A 20,483-nucleotide genomic window follows, 5' to 3' on the forward strand; every position below is an offset into this window, starting at 1 on the left:
TTTTTTTTTTTTTTTTTTTTTGCCAGTATCATGTTGTTTCCAGCCCCCGTCCCTGACTCCTTCAGACAGGGTCTTGTGATGCAGTTCAGACTGGCCTTGAACTTACTGTATATGTATAGCCCAGGCTGGCTTCAAACTCATGGCAGTACTCCTATTTTAGCCTTCCAAGTGTGCTGAGATTACAGACATATGCACCATTTCCAATTTATTTTTTCTTTTGAAACAGGGCCTCACTAAGTTGCCAGGATTGACCTTGAAGTTATGATCCTCCTGCCTCAGTCTTTCAAATAGCTGGGTCTACAGGCATGGACCATTTTGTTTGGCATAATTTAATAACCGAAACCAAGTAAATTCATATTTTTGTGTCCTATATATCACCATGGTCTTTTAGACTTAAGGTAGTAGAATTTTGTGTGTGTGTGTGTGTGTGTGTGTGTGTGTGTGTGTGTGTTCTTAGAAATGGAACTCAGGACCTTGTGTATGTTAAGCACACATTCTACCACTGAACTACACTTCTCTGCCCTTAAACTAGGTTTCATTCCTTGTTTTTTAAACAAGCTCTCTTAGAGTCCTCCTTTAGGGTGGAGAATGTCAATAATTGCAGACTCAGAGACATGGGCTGTGCTGGAGAAAGGGATAGAGAGGCTACTAGCCACAGCTCAGGAGCTGCCTGGGAGAGTAGATATCAGGCCACCTGTAGATGAGGGTGCGCCCCCATGAAAGATTTACAGTGCAATTTTAGAACTACCTGACAACATGGTTGCCAACCATATTTTCTGTGTGGGTTGCTCTGGTGTTGTTCAGCAGCAGAGGTCATCAGAGGAAGACTGTTCTCATATCAGGTTATCAGTGGGTAGCTAGTAGGCAGCAGCCCCAAACAAAAGTGTCACAGTTGTGCCCCAGGGTGGTGGCTCACTCCTGTAATCCCAGCACTTGGAAGGCTGAGGCAGGAGGATCACTGAGAGTTTGAGGCCACCTTACTACATAGTAAAATACTGTCTCAGAAAACAAAACAAAAAAATTGAAAATTATCCTAGGCTAGAGGCTAAGTTTTCTCTTTTTTCAGGCTTTGAAAACTATCCTTACAGGAGGTTCACTGCTTGAGATATCCTAGTAACTTAGTAGTGTTTGTATTGTTGTCACTATTTTTTAAAATCAAAACATAATTTACATTTAGTGAAGTGTATAAATCATAAATTCACAGCATGGTATATTTTAGTGCTCTGGTGGTGGGAATGACTGTTGTGGGCACCAGTTTGTATTGGGTTAATTGTTCATGTGTTTACGTTGGGCAAATCAGAGAAAGATGAGCAGTGGAAGAGGAGTTGGACTCGGTTGGTGGAGTTGGACTGATTGGTGGTCCCAGAGGACTGGTTAGGCCAGAGAAGATGGTTCTTTCCTAGAGAACAGGGCATGACCTTCAGCATAGCAGGGCTAGAGCATTCCTTCCAGATCCTGCCCATTGGCAGAAAATAAGTAACAAGGGAAGATTGATTAGGAAATGATATAGTAATGTTGCTCAGAACAGTGAAACTACAGTATGAAGAGCAGTAATGTGGGCCTACTGCTGCATGCCTGTAATCCCAGTACTCTGGGAGGCTCAGGCAGGAGGATTGCAAGTTTGAATGTAATCACAATAATTTAGAGGTTAATGAGTCCTTTTTATTTTTTTGGTGATATTGGAGATTGAACTCAGGGTTTTGTGTATGTTAATCAAACACCATTTCAGAAATAAAAAAGAGCTGAGATTATAGTGCACTCTGAAGGCCCTGGGTTCAATCTCAGAATCTTAGAATACTCTAATATTTGGTCTCTCCCTCATCCTATGCTCAGCATTTTCATCTCTGTTTCTGCTGCCTGGAGCCTGGTGCTACTCTTGAGTTGGGTCTAGGCAGTGTCTTGGTCCTAATAGCTGGCTTGGAGGACACAGTTTAGGCAAGCAACAGTAGGAGCAGAGAGCAGCACAGATACTTTATTATTTGGAATCGTTATCCCCTACATCCTTTTTGATTTTGTTGTGTTGTTTCCAGTACTGGGGATCAAACTCAGGACCTTGAGCTTGTGAGGCTGGTGTGCTGCCCCTGAGCTAAGTCCCTGGCCCCACATTCTTTTTTATTTTGGTATTTGGTATTGGGTATTTGGTTTTGTTTTGAGACAAGGTCTTGCTATATAGACTTGAACTCACAATATAGCCTAGACTGGCCTCAAACTCACAGCACTCTTCCTGCCTGTTTCCTGAATACTGGGATTACAGGCATGTGTCATCATGCCCAGCTATCATATTCTTTTTTTTTTTTTTGGTACTGGGGAGTGAACTCGGGAACTTGAGCTTGCAATACCACTTACATTCTTAATAATAATTTTTCTCTGAGTTAGTCATTTTTGAGACAGGGTCTTGCTGTGTAATCCAGGCTGACCTTGAATTCATGGCAGTCCTCCAGCCTCAGCCTCCTGAGTGCTGGGATTATAGATGTGTGACTCCAACCCCAGCTGAGCTAGTTGGTTTTGATTAGAAAAACAGTGCCATACTTCAGTTCATTGGTCATCTAGAAGTCCACTCCTGTGTCCTAATGCCGGCTATTACATATCATAATTCCCATACTGATTATGTCACTCACTGCCCACCATGCTGCTGATCAGATAGCTCAAGAAGTTCAAACTTGACTATTGCATATCTTCATAGTAGCCCACCCTACACCATAGAGTGTATTTTTTTCTCCTTTTTTTTTTTTCTACTTTTACTTGGTCTAAACTTGCTCTGCAGAGCCTGCTTTTTCCTCCATTTGATAAATGCGAAACTTTGCCTCTGTTAAAAAAAAGGGCAAACTTTATCTCTTGCTGTTTCAACACCCCATACCTTCCCTCTTCTTTTTCTTAAACTAATTTATGCATTTTAATTGGTTGCATATATTAACATGTACTATAAGATTCTTTTCTAAGAAGCATTACATAATAAATGGATTCTGTAAAAAGATCTGATTAGTTAAAAGTAACAAGCATTAACAGATACATAAAAAACTCAGCCTGGAGCCAGAGATGTAGCTCAGTGCAAGGTCCTGAGTTCAATTCTTAGTACCAACAAACAAGCAAACAACAACTCAGCCCAGTCAGGCTGGGTGCAAGCCTGGCACAAGTAGGGACAAAAGCCCTCCCAAGGGCCCTTCAGGGAGTGGGGACAGAGTGAGTAAAAAGACCATAAGACTGTTAAAAAAATTAGGTGACTAATTAGGTACAGATAAACTATAAAGCAGTAAATTCTCTGCAGTGGATAACAAGCCTTTGATTTCCATGCCAACTCTACACCAGAATGGTTTGTCCTGCTTCCAGGATGGGGTTTGTGGAGGGTAGAAAGCTGGGGTCCATCGAGGAGCATTTTATGTGTAGGGCAGGGCAGGGTCAGGGTTCCTTTTTGCAGCTGGCTGTGAGAGGTCATGTCTGTTGAATCAAAAGTAGGGGGCTGTGTTTGAAGGCCTAAGTGTTCTAGGTTCTGAAGGACTCTACTTGTGCACCCCCCCCCAGGCCTTCTTCCACCAGCAGCTGCAGCTCTCAGCTGAGGATTTGGCCTGATTGATCTTATCCAGTTTGATGGGTTCAGGGAATTCATTATACATTACCCCAGTTTCTTGCTTAAGCAAGTTCTGTGTAATCATCTGGAATGCTTACTCCACATTGATGGTCTTCTTGGTACTGGTCTATTTTCTTTGCATGACAAAGTCTTTACTTTTATTTGTAAATGATTACTGATACACCAAATAGTAAGTAACAAGTTCTTGAGTCCTATCATCTGGTAAATTTTTTTTGTTTTGTTTTGATTTGAAACAAGGTCTCACTATGTAACCCAGGCTGACCTCTAACTCCTGATCCTCTCTGCCTCAGCCTCCTGAGTGCTGGGATTACAGGTGTGTACCACCACACCTGGCTCATATAGTAATTTTGGTTAAGATAAACTAATCACAGCCCAAGCAAGTATACTAGTACTCACTCTTCTAATCCTTACTCAAAATATACTACTTTAAGGCTGGCTACCACAACATACGTTACAAATGACTGTTTAATATTTTTTCATAGATAAAACCCCCTGATCTGCAAGAAAGTATAAGGGAAAAAGTTATTTAATCCCTTCCTTTCTTTAAATAATTGTTTGGTTTTTTTCTTACTAAATCTAAGGTTAAAAAAGTTAACACTGGTATTCATGTTGCTTGAGCTAAAAGGTATAGGAAAAGAGACAACATACACTCATTAAATTTCTAAGAAATATGAGGTAAAAAGCCAAAATCTTTGGAGAAAGCACTAAGTTTGTCCAAAGAAGCTAGATATGCTACTCTCCAAAAACTGAAGGGAACTATTATACAACATAAGAAATAATTTAATGCATTTTATAAGAACAGAAATCGACTTTGCTAAAGCTTCATATTCCATGAGCGCATCTACAATGCTAATTCATAGAACAGGCACTTCTTTTTTCTATCCATTGATATGGTAGTTTTCATGGATTTCTGGCTGGATGTCACAGACAAAGGCCAAGAGGTTATTCAGGACTTCTTCCCCTGTTCTGCCGGAAGTAGGTCTGGAGGATGGCCATCTTCTCCTGGGTCTCCTTTTCCACTTCACTGTTGCAGCTGCCATGGAATCCTAAGGCTGCAGCTTCTTTGGCCTTGAACTCTTTCTCCCTCTGCAGGCAGTACTGTTCAATCTCAGCCTGAGCTTCTTTGGCCTGCTTCAGCCTCCGGCTCTTTTGCTTGTGGGCCTCAGACACCTCCGAGGCCCACTTCTCGGCCTGCTGCAGCTGCTGGATTCCCTGTGACTGGCTGGCCATGGCTGCTGCAACTCACAGGGCTAAGTGAGCGACCTAAAACCCAGTACTGGTCTTAGAGTAGGGAGTGTTGTTGGCCATGTTGCACCTGCCTGTAATTCAACACTCTGGAGGATAAGGCAGGAAGATTGCCATGAGTTCAAGACCAGCCTGGGCTACATAATGAGTTCAAGGCCAGCCGAAATTACAGAGCGTAACTCTGTTTCAAAAAACAAAAACAAACAAACAAAAAAAGGGATGTTGTTTTTGCTGTAGTACCAGATCTGTTTTCTCTTCATGGCTGCTGTCTGTTTTCTAGGTTGATCTTGTTCCCTACCATGATGAAGGGGAAGTTTTCCGGGTCCCAAGGACTAGCCTGGATAAGGAACTCATCTCTCTAGCTGTCTGGGGTCTTGAATGTGTTGGGGTCTGTCGTGTCAAACACCAGCACATAGCAATGTGTACCATAGTAGAAGGCCCTACTGAGGAACTGGAACCTTCCCTGATTAGCCATGTTCCAGGTCTGCTCGGTGACTAATCTGTCATCCACCCTCACCTCCTTGGTCAGTAAGTCTCCTATTATGGCTTTGTACTGGTTAATGAACTTATTCACATACTAGTTCATGAGTGATGTCTTTCTGACTCCTGAATCTTACAGGATGATAATAACCTTCAGCAACACTTTCTTCTTTTAGGTCAACCTTCAAATGCAGCCACTGCACTGGGGTCTCTGGGCTGGGTGTTTCACAAGGGCTCCTGCTGAGGAGGAGACAACAGAGGGCAGGGGTAAGGAAGGCCAAGTTCTGGTTCCCACAGGCTCTACCTCGCTCTCCTAGCCTCTTAACCCTGCTGCCATTTGCCGCTGCCTTGGGCTTTATCTTCCCTCCTCTTTTTTTGTTTGTTTGTTTTTGTTTTTTTGAGACAGGGTCTCACTATGTAGTTGAGTCTGACCTGAAACTCACTGTGTAGCCCAGGCTGTTCTCAAACTCACAGTGATCCTCCTGCCTCAGCCTCCCGAGTGCTGGAATTACAGGTGTGCGCTACCACGCCCGGCTTTTCCCTCTTCTTGTATGTTTTGTTTTTTATAAGAGTTTCACAGTAAATATGAATGAAGTAAGGGGAAACTTACTCATATCTTTATTTATTTTTTTTCTTACTCATATCTTTAGATCTTATAAATAGAAAGGAATCTTGCCAGTATTTGTTAAATCTAGTGTGCATATCCTTTGACCCAGCAATTGCATCTTCAGGGATTTATCTTCGAATCTGTTCTCAGAAGATGGAAGAATGCTTGTGCGAAGGTATTCTAGAGAGCAGAGCTTATAGGATGCTTGACACTTGAGTCTGCTACACACAGCAGGGGTCTCCTAATTCTCTTGTTTGAAAAAGGAACAGGGCTAGGGGTATAGGCTGGAGCCTCAGTGGTGAGGCTCTGGGTTCAATCTCTAGCCTGAATGGAGAAAGAAAAAAAAAAAAAAAAGACTGGGATGAAGTATGTCATACCAACTTATCTTTTTTTTTTTTTTTTTGACAGGGTTTTGCTATGTAGTTCAGCCTGGCCTTAAATTCATTATATAGCCTAGGCTGGCCTCAAATTTGTGATGACCCTCCTGGATGAATGAAATAAAATGAGCAGGGGCATGATGATAGATGTCTATAATGCTGGTACTTTGGGAGACTGAGACAGGAGGATCACCAAGTAGGAACCCAGCTTGGATAAGTTAGCAATATAGCAAGACCTTCACTCAAAAATAAAAAGAGCTGGGAATGTAGTGTAGTTTGAAGGCCTTAGGTTCAATCCCTAGGTACTACAAAGAAAAAAGAGATAGAAACTTGTTTATGTGTTTAGTATATCATTTGTGTGCTTCAGGGGCTGTGGGGAGAAAGGAACCCTTCACTGCTGGTGTGAGTGTAGACTGGTGCAACCACTGTGGAAATTAGTGTGGAGATTTCTCAAAAAACTAAAACTAGAGGTTGCATTTGACCCAACTATACCTCTTCTTGGTATCTTCCTGAAAGAATTAAAAGCATCATACCACAGCAATATATGCACACATATATTTATAGCAGCACAGTTTATAATAGCTAAATCTTGGAAATAGCCCAAATGACCATCACCTGATGAGTGGGTAAAGAAGATGTATTTTTGTTTTTTGGTTTTTTGAGACAGGGTCTCACTATGTAGTTGAGACTGACCTGGAACTCAACTATGTAGCCCAGGCTCGTCTTGAACTCACAGCGATCCTCCTGCCTCAGCCTCCCAAGTGCTGGGATTACAGGCATGCACTACCATGTGTTTTTTTAACCTAGTTGAGTACTACTCTGCCATAAAGAAGGATGAGCTTCAGATATTTATAGCTAAATGAATGGACCTTGTGACCACACTCTTTAAATAAAATAAATTGGACATACTGTATTGTTTCTCTGGTGTGAGAAACTAAAAGTGGAAAGAAATAAGGATTGAAATGTATAATGGATGTTGGGAAATGGGAAGAAAGTATTCAGATGGGAAAGGGAATAAGGGAGGAGGGAGGGAGGAAGGGACAAGAGAAAAAGTGAAAAAAAGGAAAAATGGAAACAAAGATTTCGTACATGGGGAAGGAAGGGGGCTTGAGGGGGGAAATGGGATAAAATAAGAAAATTTATTAATTAAAAAAAATCATTTGTGGAACTACTGAGTAAATCCAGCCTGCTCACTCAAGTGCCACTTTTCACTTGCACCCTACCTTATTGGAATTTGTTTTACTTTTGTCTGCATTACATTCTAACCCTCCCTGGTAGTGGGGGTAGAATGCAGGACTTTCACACTGAGCTACATCATGGATTTTTTAAAAACTTTTAAAAGTTTTTGCTTCTTTTGCTTTTGATTTGTTTTATGTGAGACAGGGTCTTGATATATATATTTCAGGCTGGCCTCTAACTTGTGGCAATCCTCCTGCCTCAGCTTCTTGAGTGCTGGGATTATAGATGTGCATCATCCATGCCTGGCTTTAAAAACATTAAAAATAATTTTTTTTTAAACAGTGGCAAAGTTTCACATTCATTAAAGGCAGGAAAAAAAAAAAAAGGCTCTGCGAGTGAGTTTTGGCCAAATAAAAGTAAGAAAAAGGAGAAAAATAAAAAAATATACAGCAGGGCCAGGGATTTAGCTCAGTGGTGCTGGTCCCGAGTTCGATCTCCAGTAGCAAAAATGGGATGTAGTTCAGTGGTGCCACACCTGCCTGCCAAGCGTGAGGCCCTGAGTTCCATCCCTGGTGGAGGTGTTGAGGAGGGTGGCACTTGGGCAGAACCTTGGGACACACACACACACACACACACACACACACACACACACACACACACACACACACACACACACACACACACACACACAGCGTAGAGTGGGCTAGTATGAAGAGACACAATAATAAAAAAAATTCTAAAGTTATAAGACAAGGTCTCTCTAAGTATGCATGCTGGTCTCAAACTTGTGTATGGGAACAACATGGCTAACATAGCAAGACCCCCAACTCAACCAAAACAGAGCCCAAGATTAGTGTGTTGGGATTAGAGGCATGTGCCACACACTGGCAGTGTGAATTACTATTATTGCATTAAGTCCAAAGGGGAGCTAGGCAGCAGGATAGCATTATTGTGAGCCAACTAATTTGGATCTGATAGTGGCAGGCACTGCCTGAGCTACCCCCAGCATCCTGTAGCTTGAGGGCCTTGAAACTCTGATGGTCTCGTCTGCTTTTTCTCCGGGAGAGAAGCTCCTGGGAAGAGAAGATGCAACTATTTTTAATTTAAAGCAAATATAGCTTAACATAGTAATTTCAGCCTCCAGTGTGACATTTTCTTCCATTATAACTCAAGTCAGTTAAAACAAACAAAATCCTTTTTTAGGTGTATTTTGTATTTGTAGTGTTTCCAGAGGAAAAAGCTTAAAAACTGACCTTGCTTCTTTAACCTTGGGGTTTAGGGACCTGATGAGAATATTTGTTTGGAATTGGGGGCTTCATTCCTGTAGTCTGGAACACTAGAGGACAAGTGCAGGGGTGTGAGGTGAGTGATGGAGCAGGGGTTATGTTGTGTGTAGCTGTCAAAATCAGCGTTCCTCCCTTTCCTCTCTCTCCCTTTATTTAGTGAGACAGGGTCTCTATGTACCCCAAGCTTTCCTCAAACTGGCGACAATCCTCCTGCCTCAGCCTTGTGAGTTGCTGGGGTTATAGGCATGTGCCACCATACCCAGCTTTCCCTCCCTCCGTCCCTCCCTTCCTTTTCTCTCTCCCTCTCCTCTCCCTTTCTTTCTCTCTTTCTCTCCCTCTCCCCCCAATCCTTTCTTTTTTATGATACTGGGAATTGAACCCAGGGCCTTTTACACTGAGCTATATCCCCAGCTCAGTCACTAAATTGCTTAGGTCATGCTAGAATCTGATCCTGCTTTAGCCTACCAGAGTGCTGGTATTGCCGGCCTGAGCTTCTACACCCAGGTAAAATCAGAATGTTAACAGTGGTACAATGCTGTTATGTACTCTGTAGTACATATTCACATTTCTTCACCTGTTCCAATATCATCTCATTAGCTTCATGTGGCTAGGCATAGGACTGACCTGTCCAGAGGACAGCTTTCATTGAAGAGGTGCTTTACAGTTTTCTCCACTCTCAAGTTGCTGTTTTTTACCTTTATAATTAATAAATCATTTATGGGGGAGCACTGAAATACCTTCTCAGCCCTTTTATTTTTTATTTTGAGGCAGTTAAGTTGTTGAACTGCCCCAGACTAGGCTTAAACTTGTGAACCTCCTCCCTCAGCCTCCGCAGTAGCTGGGATGATTAGTACAGGTATGCACCACTTTGCCTGGCACTTGTGTTGTGAAGATTCTCATCATTGTTTGAGTATTTTCTGACTTTCTAGTACAAGATTTTGAATCATGTCCTGTTTCCCAGCCTGGGTTCTTTTTTGTTGTTTCAGTTGGGTTCTTGCTATGTTATCCATGTTGTTCTCATACAGTATTTGTGTTCTCACATGATCCTCCTACCTCAGTCTCTTAAGTACCAAGATTTGGATGCATGGTATATGTATTTATTTACCAAAAAATTAAAATAAATCTGATTTTCAGTCCAGTTACTTAATCAAGGGCCTATGGGCTTAGCTCAAGTGATAAGAGTTGCCTCAAATTTGGGAGACCTGGGTTCCATCCTTATTACTGCAAAGAAATGTTATGGGCCTGGCTTCACTTCAGTCATGTTGTACTCGAATAAAGGAGTTTCAAGGGTGTCCAGTTTTTGATTTTTTTTTCAGTGAAAATGAACATATGATCAAATTTTATATTGGACTCTGGGCCTTCACACTGAGCTGCATCCCCACCCTGTTCTAAAAATTTTTTTTTGTTCTAAAATTTTAAGGCCAGGTGTTGTGGTATAGAACTCAGGAGGCTGAGGCAGAAGGAAAGCCATAAATTTGAGGCCAGTCTGGGCTACATAGTGAGTTCAAGGCCAACCTGAAAAAAGAAGGCATGCAGGGCTTCACACATTTCTTCTCTGAATAAGAAAATACCCATAAACACCACAGACCTCACTAAGACCTTTTTGGGATCTTACTGTTACTGCCTACCCTGACCTGCCTCAGAGCTGGAGGGGGACAGACAGAGAGCCACAAGCTGCCAAGAGAGGCTTCTCTTCTCCAAGATGAAAGCAGCTGTCAGTTCTCTGCTATCTAGCCTTAGACCAACCAAGATCTAATGTTCAGCAAATGCTTAGAGGACTTCTTTGGTATGAGGAACTAAAAAATGTAGTAGATTCACCAGTTAACAGAATCTGACGAATTTTTTAAAAATTCAAGCTTGATCTTTAAAATGATAATCTGCAAAGACACCTCAAAAAGTCATTGTAGACTTGCAGAAAGGCTCCATTCAGAAGCACTAAGAAGCAGGAAGTTCTTTTCCCAGCACACTCCTGATCTCAGAGTTTCCACCCTTCACACCCTAAGAACTGGTATAGCATTTTGAGGTTGGGTTCCATCTTGTGAGATAAAGCTACAACTAATTCAAAGAAGGCCTATTTCAGCTTGCAGATGTAATTTTCACATTACTTGGTTTATCTAGGGATCTCATATGGTCTGTTTTTGCTTATAGACTGGTAATTCAAGAGGTGATGAAAATATACAGTGAATGAATATTTAAATTAAAAAACTTATTACAGTAAAAGACACATTGGGCCAGGAATCAAGTTCAGTGGCATAGCGTCTGCATGGCAAGTATGAGGTCCTGAGTTCAATTCCTGGTACCAAAAAACAAAAACATACTACTATTAACTCCCCTCAAAAATACTCACTTTTTTTTTTTGGAGACAAGATTTCACTATGTAATTCAGCCTTGAACTCATTAGGTAGCCCAGGCTGGCCTTAGACTCATGGCGATCCTCCTGTTTCAGCTTCCTGAGTGCTAGGATTACAGGCGTGCACTACCATGCCCAGCTCCCATTCACATTTGAACAGAACATCTTTGTGAATGTCCTTAGGAATTGTGATCAAAACTATGAATGCTGCTGAGTGCCATCCAATGGAAAGGCAGGCTTGTAAAAACATTATGGGATGTACTCTTTCCACCAGATCTGGCACCATGTGGCTTCTGGCTCTTCCCCCAAAGTCAAAATGGCTGTGAAAGATGAACGTTTTAAACTGGGCATGGTGGTGCATGCCTGTAATCCCAGCACTTGAGAGGCTGAGGCTGGAGGATCAGATGTTTGAGGCCAGGTTAGGCTACATAGTGAGTTCTGTTTTGGGTTTTTTTTTTTTTATTGGGTTTATTGGTACAATCTAGGTATACAATACAATTATATTCATTACTGGGATCCTGTACCTTCACATGACAGGTCTTGTTTTTTGTTTTTTTAATTGCTGCTTTTTGTTGTTGTTGTTTTTTTGTCCCGGGGATCAAACTTGGGTCCTTGTACTTGCCAGGCAGGCAGTGGCACCACTGAGCTAAATATAGTTCAAGGTCGGCCTAGACGACATAGTGAGACCTTGTTTGCAAAAGAAAGAAAGAAAGAAAGTCATAAGAATGATGGGATAAGTGTGCTTGAAGCAAAGAGAGTATTTTGAGAGAATATTAATGGCGATCTATCTTAAGCTTAAACATTCACTATCAGTCACATCTCATTTTTGCCCAGTTTGGCTTTTAACTTACTATCTCTTCTTGCCTCAACCTCCCAGATATGAGAGATTTGAGCTACCATAATACACTCTTTTGGACCGGGGATTTAGCTCAGTGGTTCTGCCACCTGCTTTGCAAGTGCAAGGTCCCGAGTTCAATCCCCAGTTCCAAAAAAGAAAAGAAAAAATACACTTTTTTTTCATAATACACTGTTGATAAGACAGATCCCTTACATTTATCATTCCCTTATTCTTTTTTTGCTTATAATTTTTAATCTTTGTAATTTCTATGGAGTGAAAATCACTTTTCCCTTTGTGCTGAGGGGACAAAGATGGTGGAGAGAAGGTGCAGACAGTGGGAAGGAGGAGAGGATGCCTTTGAGGGTTACTTCGTGCTAACCTTTGGTATAAAGCCTGTCCACAGACAGCAGCTGGGGCTCCAAGAACTGTGAACAAGAGGGAAACACCTGGGTGTTGTCCGTTTATTGGTATAGTGATGCCTAAACAGGAAATGCTTCTCTAAATCTGTGCTCCAGCCTAATGAGTAGCTTCTGCTGGGTAAAGTTGGCGGCATGGGAGCTGATAAGGCCTGGCCTAGCAGCCGTGTATTGGCCAGTTCACAGGGAGCTGTGCTCTTGGATGCACTCCAGGAAAAAGCCCGGTTCTGAGTTCGTACCTGGCAGATATCCATGTCCTGGCATTGGTCTAGCTCATTGCTTTGATACCTCACCATAGAGTGACCAGTACCTTTATAGAAAGGGATTTTGAGAGTCTGCAGGATTATTTTTTTTTGGCTGCTTTGTGTCAACCTTTGGGAATATATACCTCATATTATCAGAGCAGTTTGTTATTATTCAGAATTTTCAGCTGTGGCAAGGCTGAAGCAGATGAAAGGGTCAGTTTGAGCCCTCTGAGAAAGGAAGGACTTCTGTTAGGAAATTCTGCAGTCAAATGCTCTACCCCTGAGTTCTATCCCCTTGCCTTCTATTAGGAATTCTGAACAAAGGCTGTGTGTGCTAGTTTTGTCTTGTCCTTTTACAAATAAGCTGTGTTGATCTGGTAATTTCTGGCATGAAGGAAATGTTCTTGATGGTCAAACTCTAAGAACGGGGCCGAAAGGAATGTGTGGGTCATGGCCTTAAGCACTGAAAGTTGAAGTATTGCTTAAACACAATGCAGTGGCACCTCATGGTGAATGTGCAAGAATTTCCAGTCATCACGGGCTGGAAGACCCTTGGTCCCAGCCCTATACTAAAGGGCTGCTGGCAAGGTTGCGGACTTCACATAATGTGTGGGCAGGGTACTTCAGGGAACTGGGGGTGACTGAGGCCATGCTGACATTTCATCTCACTCCTGTTCTTTGGAGTCTGATTAGTCAGTTAGGCCAGGAAGGCCAGCGGCTGGTACACTTTTTCAAAGCTTAATTCCCTGAAGCCAAATTAGAATATTAGTTTAGATCTATGCCACTTATTTTTAATCTTTTGTAGTACAATGGAAGTAATTCCAAAAAGTTCACCTTTTACCTTGAATGTGTAAATCAAGTGATTATTACCTTTATACTTGTGAATTGTTTGGGGAATTTAGTGGAAATCTTTTCTCTATATTCTGCAGATATCGCCATATACCTGCCTGCGGAATGCCAGGCATCTATTAGAGGAGACAGCACAATGTAAATGCTGCTAACATCCTAGCACTATGTCACTTTTCCCTCCATCTCAAGGCAGCTCTCATCATCCAGGTTTGACCCTAAAAGGTAAATGATCCTGTCCCCACAGTGTAGCTTCACTCTTTACCTTGGTGCTGAGTTGGGAAAGGGGTGGAATAATGGCTCTCTTTTAATTTTATTTTTTTGGTACCAGGGATCAAACTTGGGTCCTTGAGCTCGCGAGGCAGGTGGCAGAACTACTGAGCTATATCCCCGGCCCTAAGGGGTGGAATAATAAGAGGGAGCTAAGGGAACCACATAGCAACTTTTAGTTTCCAGTAAGCACCTACTTGGAAAATTTCTGTTTATAATATATTGAAAGTGTAATTACGTACCACATAACAGTGGGAATGCTTTCTGAAAAATGTGTTAGTTTGTCATATGAACTTATGGAACCTAGATAGTATAGCCTACTGCACACCTAGGTTATATGATAAAATCTGTTGCTTCTAGGCTGTAGACCTATACAACTTGTGTATTGGATGCTGTATGCTATTTTTGCACAATAGTATTTGTGTGTGCACATCCAACTAAGCATACAAAATCTGCAGTAAAAATATGACATTCAAGATTTTTAAAAAGTAGGACACTTGGCCCGGGGATGTAGCTTAATGGTGTTATGCCTGTCTGGCAAGCTTAAGGTCCTGAGTTTTATTCCCCAGTACTGAAAAAGAAAAAAAAAAAGTAGGACACTTAATATGAATGAAACTTGTAGGACTGGCAGTTGCTGTTTGTGTGTCAGCTAGTGAACTCAAGGGCAGTGAGTGGATTTTGAAGGCCTGGGATATTACCATACATGACTCTAGGCTTTGACAACACTGTACATTGGGCTGGGGATTTAGCTCAGTGGTTCCACTCCCTGCTTTGCAAGCGTGAAGTCCCAAGTTCAATCCCTGTGCGAAAAAACCAAGACAAGATAAAACAAACAAACAAAAATAACCATACACTTAGGCCACACGAATTTATAAGAAATTTTTTTTTACATCAATACTATCTTAGTGTGACTTTTTTACTTTTTAAACTTCAAAATTTTTAAAAATCTTTTTGACCTTTTTTTTGTTTGTTTGATTTTTTTGAGACAGGGTCTTACTGTGTAGTTGAGACTGACCTGGAACTCATTATGTAGCCCAGGCTAGTCTTGAACTCACAGAGACCCTCCTGCCTCAGCCTCCAAAGTGCTGGGATTTACAGGCATGTGCCACCACACCCAGCCATCTTTTTGACTCTTTTAATAACATTTAGGTTAAAACATAATTTTACAACTGTACAAAATGATTTTATACATTATCTTCATTATGTAAGCTTCTTTATGTTTTTTAAATGTTTTGTTGCATTTTAAACCTTTTATTAAAATCAAAGACACACACATTAGCCTAGGTTCAGCCAGGTCAGGATCATCAGTATCACTGTCTTCCACCCTCACGTATTTTTTTTTCCATTAGGTTTATTGGTACCTTTTAGGTATATACAAAACAACTACATTCATCATTAGAATCTTGTACCTTTATTGTTTTTTGTTTTGGGGTGTTTTTTTTTTGGTACTGGGAATTAAACTTGGGACCTTGCACTTGCGAAGCAGGCAGTGGCACCATTGAGCTAAATCCCCAGCCCCACGATCTTGTACCTTTACATGATGTCCACCCCCACATCTTAGCCTTTGTCTGCATAGGCAGTAATACTCCTGGAAGTGTTACCTGTGATTGCAGCAATGCCCTCTGGAATGCCTTCCGAAGGACCTGCCCAAGGCTGTTTTTCCTGTTGCTGCTGCTGCTGCTGTTTTTTTGTTTTGTTTTGCTTTGCTTTGTTGTACTGGGAATTAACCTCCAATACCTTTGCACTGAGCTGTATCTCTAGCCTTTTTCTAATTTTTAATTTTGAGACAGGGACTTGCTAAATCTTTAGTTGTCCAGTCTGAGCTCTGATTCTCTGTCCTCCTTCCTTAGCCTTCCAGAGTGTTGCAAAGTCTGTTTTACTGCTGGCCTCCGCTGCTTTTGTTTTCTACCCCTATGGATTGAACCCCTGTGCATGCTAGTTGCTCTACCACTGAACCACAACCTCGGACCACTTTTTCCTCCATTATTACAAGGAGTGCAATCAGAACTAATGATATGAAGTATCATAAATATGTAAACTAGTGATAGTTGTTCCGTATTCCGTACTGTACATAATTGTATGTGCTGTACTTTTACATGAGTGGCAGCACAGATTTGTTTGTTCTAGTATTATCACAAATGTGCGACTAATATGTTGTGTTATGCTGTAATCAGTAGGAAAATTTCAGCTCCATTATAACTTTTTTTTTTGCTATCAGGGATTGAACTCAGGACCTTGTGCTTGTGAGGCAGGCGTGGTACCACTGAGCTAAATCCCGACCTTGCTGCATTATAACCTTTAGAGGGCCACCACCCATAGACATGATTCAGAACATGTCCTTAGTTTATTATCACGTGTTTGGTGGTTTGGTAATGTGTGTAAATCTTAATTGAATATATGAAATTTGGAAAGACTGCATAGCAAATGAAGTCTCACACCTACAGCAGGGTAGGTAGTCAGTAAATGTGCTGAAGTATAAATTGTTGAGCTGTCTTAGATAATTATACTTGTTTTAATTAGATTCTTGGATTCCACAGAGCACTGTGAGGACATGCTTCCCACTTGGATCCTGCTGAGGCTGACCAGTGCCCCTTGTACCTCCTTTACTACTTTACCCTGCCTCTGGTTCCCATTTGTTGCAGCCAGATAGGCTGTTTGGCCTGGTTGTTGTTTTTGGGCTCAATTTACCCTTTTCCACCCTAGTCATCTTTTCTTTTCTTTTTTTTTTTTTTTTTTTTTTTTTTTTTTTTTTTGACTTTTGGTACTAGGATTGAACTCAGGACCTAGCACTTGCCAGGCGGACATGCCTCTGAGCTACATCCCCAGGTTGCATGCTGGGCATCTTGTCATCATAGGACTATGCTCGTAAAGCCTCCTGAAGTGTTTTTTCTGAAGTTTTAGTTGGTGTGATTCTGAGTAGTGTTTTCTTTCTTTTCTTCTCTTTTCTTGAAGTGCTGAGGATTGAACTGAGGCCTTGCACGTGCTAGGCAAAGTACTCTTACTGAGCCATGCTTCTGGTTCCTGAGTAGTGTTTTCTGAGCTGTTTCTCATGGCTAAATAAATATACATAACAAGATACATCATCTTAACCATTTTGAAAATATTTGTTGTGGGTGTGTGTGTGTGTTCCTGGGATTGAACCCAGGGATTCATGCATTGCTGAGCCTGCCACTGAGCAAACTCCTGCCTCAAACTTTAAAGATTTAAAAAAAACCCAAACCATAAAATGTACCATTTAAATCATTTTTAAGTATACCATTCAGCAGTGAATAATGTTTAACTACAGTGGAGTGCAGAGGAATTTTCAATGAGTCCTATCACATAAAATGTTAAAAATCTACTCAGATTTAAAACCATGGTTCAGTAGCTCTGGGTTTTGCTTTTCTTATATTTCTCCAGGACATGTTTACACCTGGATGAATTTGTACCTGGGTATTAATTAAATCTTTTCTTCCTTGGGGTCTTTGTTGGGAAAAAACAAACCACCATCAGTAGAAAATACTGCCCTTTGTGTATCCTTCCTTTTGGTATCTGTGATAAGTGAGAGTTTTCAAGAATTTTCCAAGTATGAGAATTGTTCAGAGTACTTTTCTACTTGATGGACTGTTTTATGATGCTACTGTTTCAGAGGTGGTGGTTTTCTTTGCACATATTTTTAATTTTGACTCTCTTGCTGTGTGTGTAACCCTGGCACCCTTTGGTTGTCCTCTAGCTTCTTGATGGCTGCCTTTCATCATGGTGATTGTTCCACATCACCAGCAGGCCAGCTGGGAATTCACTCGTTGGCAGAGAAACCTCACTCTGCCTCCTGACCAAGAGAAATCTTAGGGTAATACCTTGAATTTTTACCACTGACTTGGCTTAAGACCTCCCTCATAGAATGTCAGGACATGCAAGGGCCTGTTTTTAAGTGGAAGCTAAGAAATTTGCCTGTCATTTTGGGATATGGAGCCCTAATAAAGAGAGACTACATATTATTGTTTCCATTGTGTTCAGTACATCCTGTTGGCTTTCAGATTGAGCCATTTAAAAGTGTTTATCCAGAGGCCAGGGATTTAGCTCATTGGTTCCGTCTGCCTCTCAAGTGCAAGGACCTGAGTTCAATCTTCGGTACCAAAAAAAAAAAAAAAAGGGATTAACCAGGGTCTGGGATTTAGCTCTGTGGTGTCACCACCTGCCTTGCAATTGCAAGGACCTGAACTCCCTTGTACCGCCCCCCCCAAAAAGTGATTAACCTTTCAGAATTGTTATATTAATGTAAGACTATCGGTTAATGTTACCTTTAATTTTGGGGTGTCTTGGAAAAGGCCTTTTTGTTAGACAGAACATGCAGTGGTTGTTTTAAGATCTTTGCTTTTTACCTTACTTTCTTGACTTTTTTTTTGTTTTGTTTTGGAGACAAGGTCTTGCTGTATAGCCAGGCAGGCTTGAACTCGTGGTAGTCCTCTTGCTTCAACCTCCCCAGCACTGGGATTACAGACATGCACTACCATGCCTGCTTTTTTTCACTTTTTTTGAGACAAAGTCTCTGTGTACTTCAGGCTGGTCTTGAATTCACTGTGTAGTCTAGGCTGGCCTCAAAACTTATGGTGATCCTCCTAGCTCAGCCTTCTGAGTGCTGGTATCACAGGCATTCACCACCATGCCTGGCTTGCTTTTTACTTTTTCTAAAACTATTTAAAACAGGGACATGAATTTTTTTTTTTTTTTGGTACCAGGGTTCAAACTCAGGACCCTGCACTTGCAAGGTAGGTGCAGTGCCACTAAACTGAATCCTGGCCTTTTTTTTTTTTCTGAGACAGGGTCTCACTTTGTAGTACAGGCTGGCCTTGAACTCACTATGTAGCCTAGGCTGGCAGGGACATGGAATTTTATTTTAGTCTTTTTTAAAAAAGAAAAATCCAGGGCCAGGGATTTAGCTCAGCAGGTCTGCCTTGCTTTGCAAGCACAAGGTCCTGAGTTTGATCCCCGGTACCAAAACTAACTAAATAAAATAAAAAAGGGAAATCCCAATTTCATTAAATATGTTAATCACTAGGGTGAAAGGTAGCTGTTAGTACTACTTTTAGGTAAATGCCTGTGGGAGAGCAGAGGCTTCCCTCAGTGGTGGGAGTGACAGAGGTGGGCCCCTCTGCCTTCTTTCATTTGCACGTATGAGTTGTCTCACAACTCTTCTTTCATTCTTGGAAGTAAAATTTAGAAGCCAATCTTTCAGAGCTTTTTGGTTAAAATATCTGAAAGTTTTATTCACTCCTGAGTTTTTTGCCTATGAGGAAGCATTAAGGCTATTGTGAATTGCATTTATGCTGTGTATGCATGTGTCCTTGTGTTTATTAACTGGAGAACACTTGCTGCATTGACTGGGCCTGCTGTGGTACATCTGACACTCACTTCTCCCTAGAGGATGGCTGAGTGGAGCTGTTTCCCTTGAGGGTGGGATTCCAGGATTCCAAGGGGAATAAGACTTTCTGTTTCCCAGGGGTGAATGGCTATCTAGGCAGAGTGGAGTCATAAAGGGCCTATTGCCTCCTAGACATCTTCCCCACTAGATGAGATGCTTCAAATTGTGTTTAGATAAGGGTTGGTATTGGTGACAGGAAGGGCCAGAAGAACCCTTTCCTGCGTCACAGTCTTAGATGCCTGTGGTCCTTGCCAGTCATTGTATAATGGTTTTGATTTCTTTAGTTGTGACTTTGATGACTGATGTGGTAAACTAAATATACCTGCTTTGGAGGCTGGAGGCAGGAGAATCACAAGATTGAGACAATTTAGTGAGGCCTTGTCTCAAAATAAAACATTTGTGCATGGTGGTTCATGCCTATAATTCCAGCACCCTGGGCAGCTGAACCAGGAAGATTGCAAAGTGTTTTTGTTTGTTCAAATTTTAGCCTAGCCTGGGTAAGTTGGTGACTTAATGAGACCTTATCTTAAAGTATTAATGAATAAATGAATGAACAAATGAATAAATGAATGGCTGGCTGGGAATGTAGCTCAGTGTGAAGGGTCTGGGTTCAGTCCCCAGCATCATAATAAACAAAATTTTTAAATGAAATAAAAAGGGGGCCGGGGATTTAACTCAGTGGCCCTGTGCCCGCCTCACAAGCACAAGGTCCTGAGTTCTATCCCTGGTATGGGGGGATGTGGGGGAGAAAAATGTATTTTAAAAAATGAAACATAAAAGGCCAGGAATGTAGCATTTAGGAATAGAGCATGCCTGAGTTTGATTACCATTACTGGAAAAGAAAACAAGAGCTGGACATGGTGGTTCACACACTATAATCCCATCACTTAGGAGGCTGAGGTAGGAGGATTACCGAGTTTGAGGCCAGCCTGGACTACATAGTGAGTTCAGGGTCATCCTGAACTGCATAGTGAGACCCTGTCACAAACAAACAAACAAACACCTTGTAAAGTTTCTCTGCTCCTCTGGGGTAGAATGTCTCAATTTGAGGGATGGAACTGCTGCTGGCGTCCCTGATCTCTGTCATCTGTGTGCTATGCTGCTGTGCATGTGTTCAGAGAGCTGGAGACTTCAGCTGTTGTAGCGTCCCTCTTCATGGAGTTGCAGTTCATTGGAGTCTAGAGCAGAGCTGAGAGCATGGACTTAGTGGTGTGTACCACTCTGGGTGTTGGCACAGGGAGTGAACTCTTTGTTCCCCCTAGGACACTGGGGACACTGGTGAGTCCAGCTGAGACCTGCTCTTGGGCTGTCTTGAGCACTTTCTCATGTTCCCAAGGGTGTGTGTGTGGGGGGAGAG

At 41.7% G+C, this 20,483-nt stretch overlaps 1 protein-coding gene and 2 pseudogenes across 1 annotated transcript in view; 1 reads left to right on the forward strand and 2 right to left on the reverse strand.

Annotated features, from left to right (window-relative positions):
• Positions 1-3,497: 3,497 nt before the first annotated feature.
• Positions 3,498-20,483, reverse strand: part of LOC104856301 — a 17,549-nt pseudogene continuing 563 nt past the window's right edge.
• LOC104856247 lies at positions 4,465-4,816 on the reverse strand (annotated as a pseudogene).
• Dag1 (dystroglycan 1) overlaps positions 13,539-20,483 on the forward strand; it is a 40,773-nt gene continuing 33,828 nt past the window's right edge. The window contains exon 1 of the mRNA XM_010615562.2: positions 13,539-13,680. The gene's annotated coding sequence lies outside the window, so the exon portion shown is untranslated. The remainder of the gene's footprint in view (positions 13,681-20,483) is intronic.

Source organism: Fukomys damarensis, unplaced genomic scaffold (genome assembly GCF_012274545.1).
Source record: "Fukomys damarensis isolate Sample0158 unplaced genomic scaffold, DMR_v1.0_HiC HiC_scaffold_37, whole genome shotgun sequence".
Classification (NCBI taxonomy): domain Eukaryota; kingdom Metazoa; phylum Chordata; class Mammalia; order Rodentia; family Bathyergidae; genus Fukomys; species Fukomys damarensis.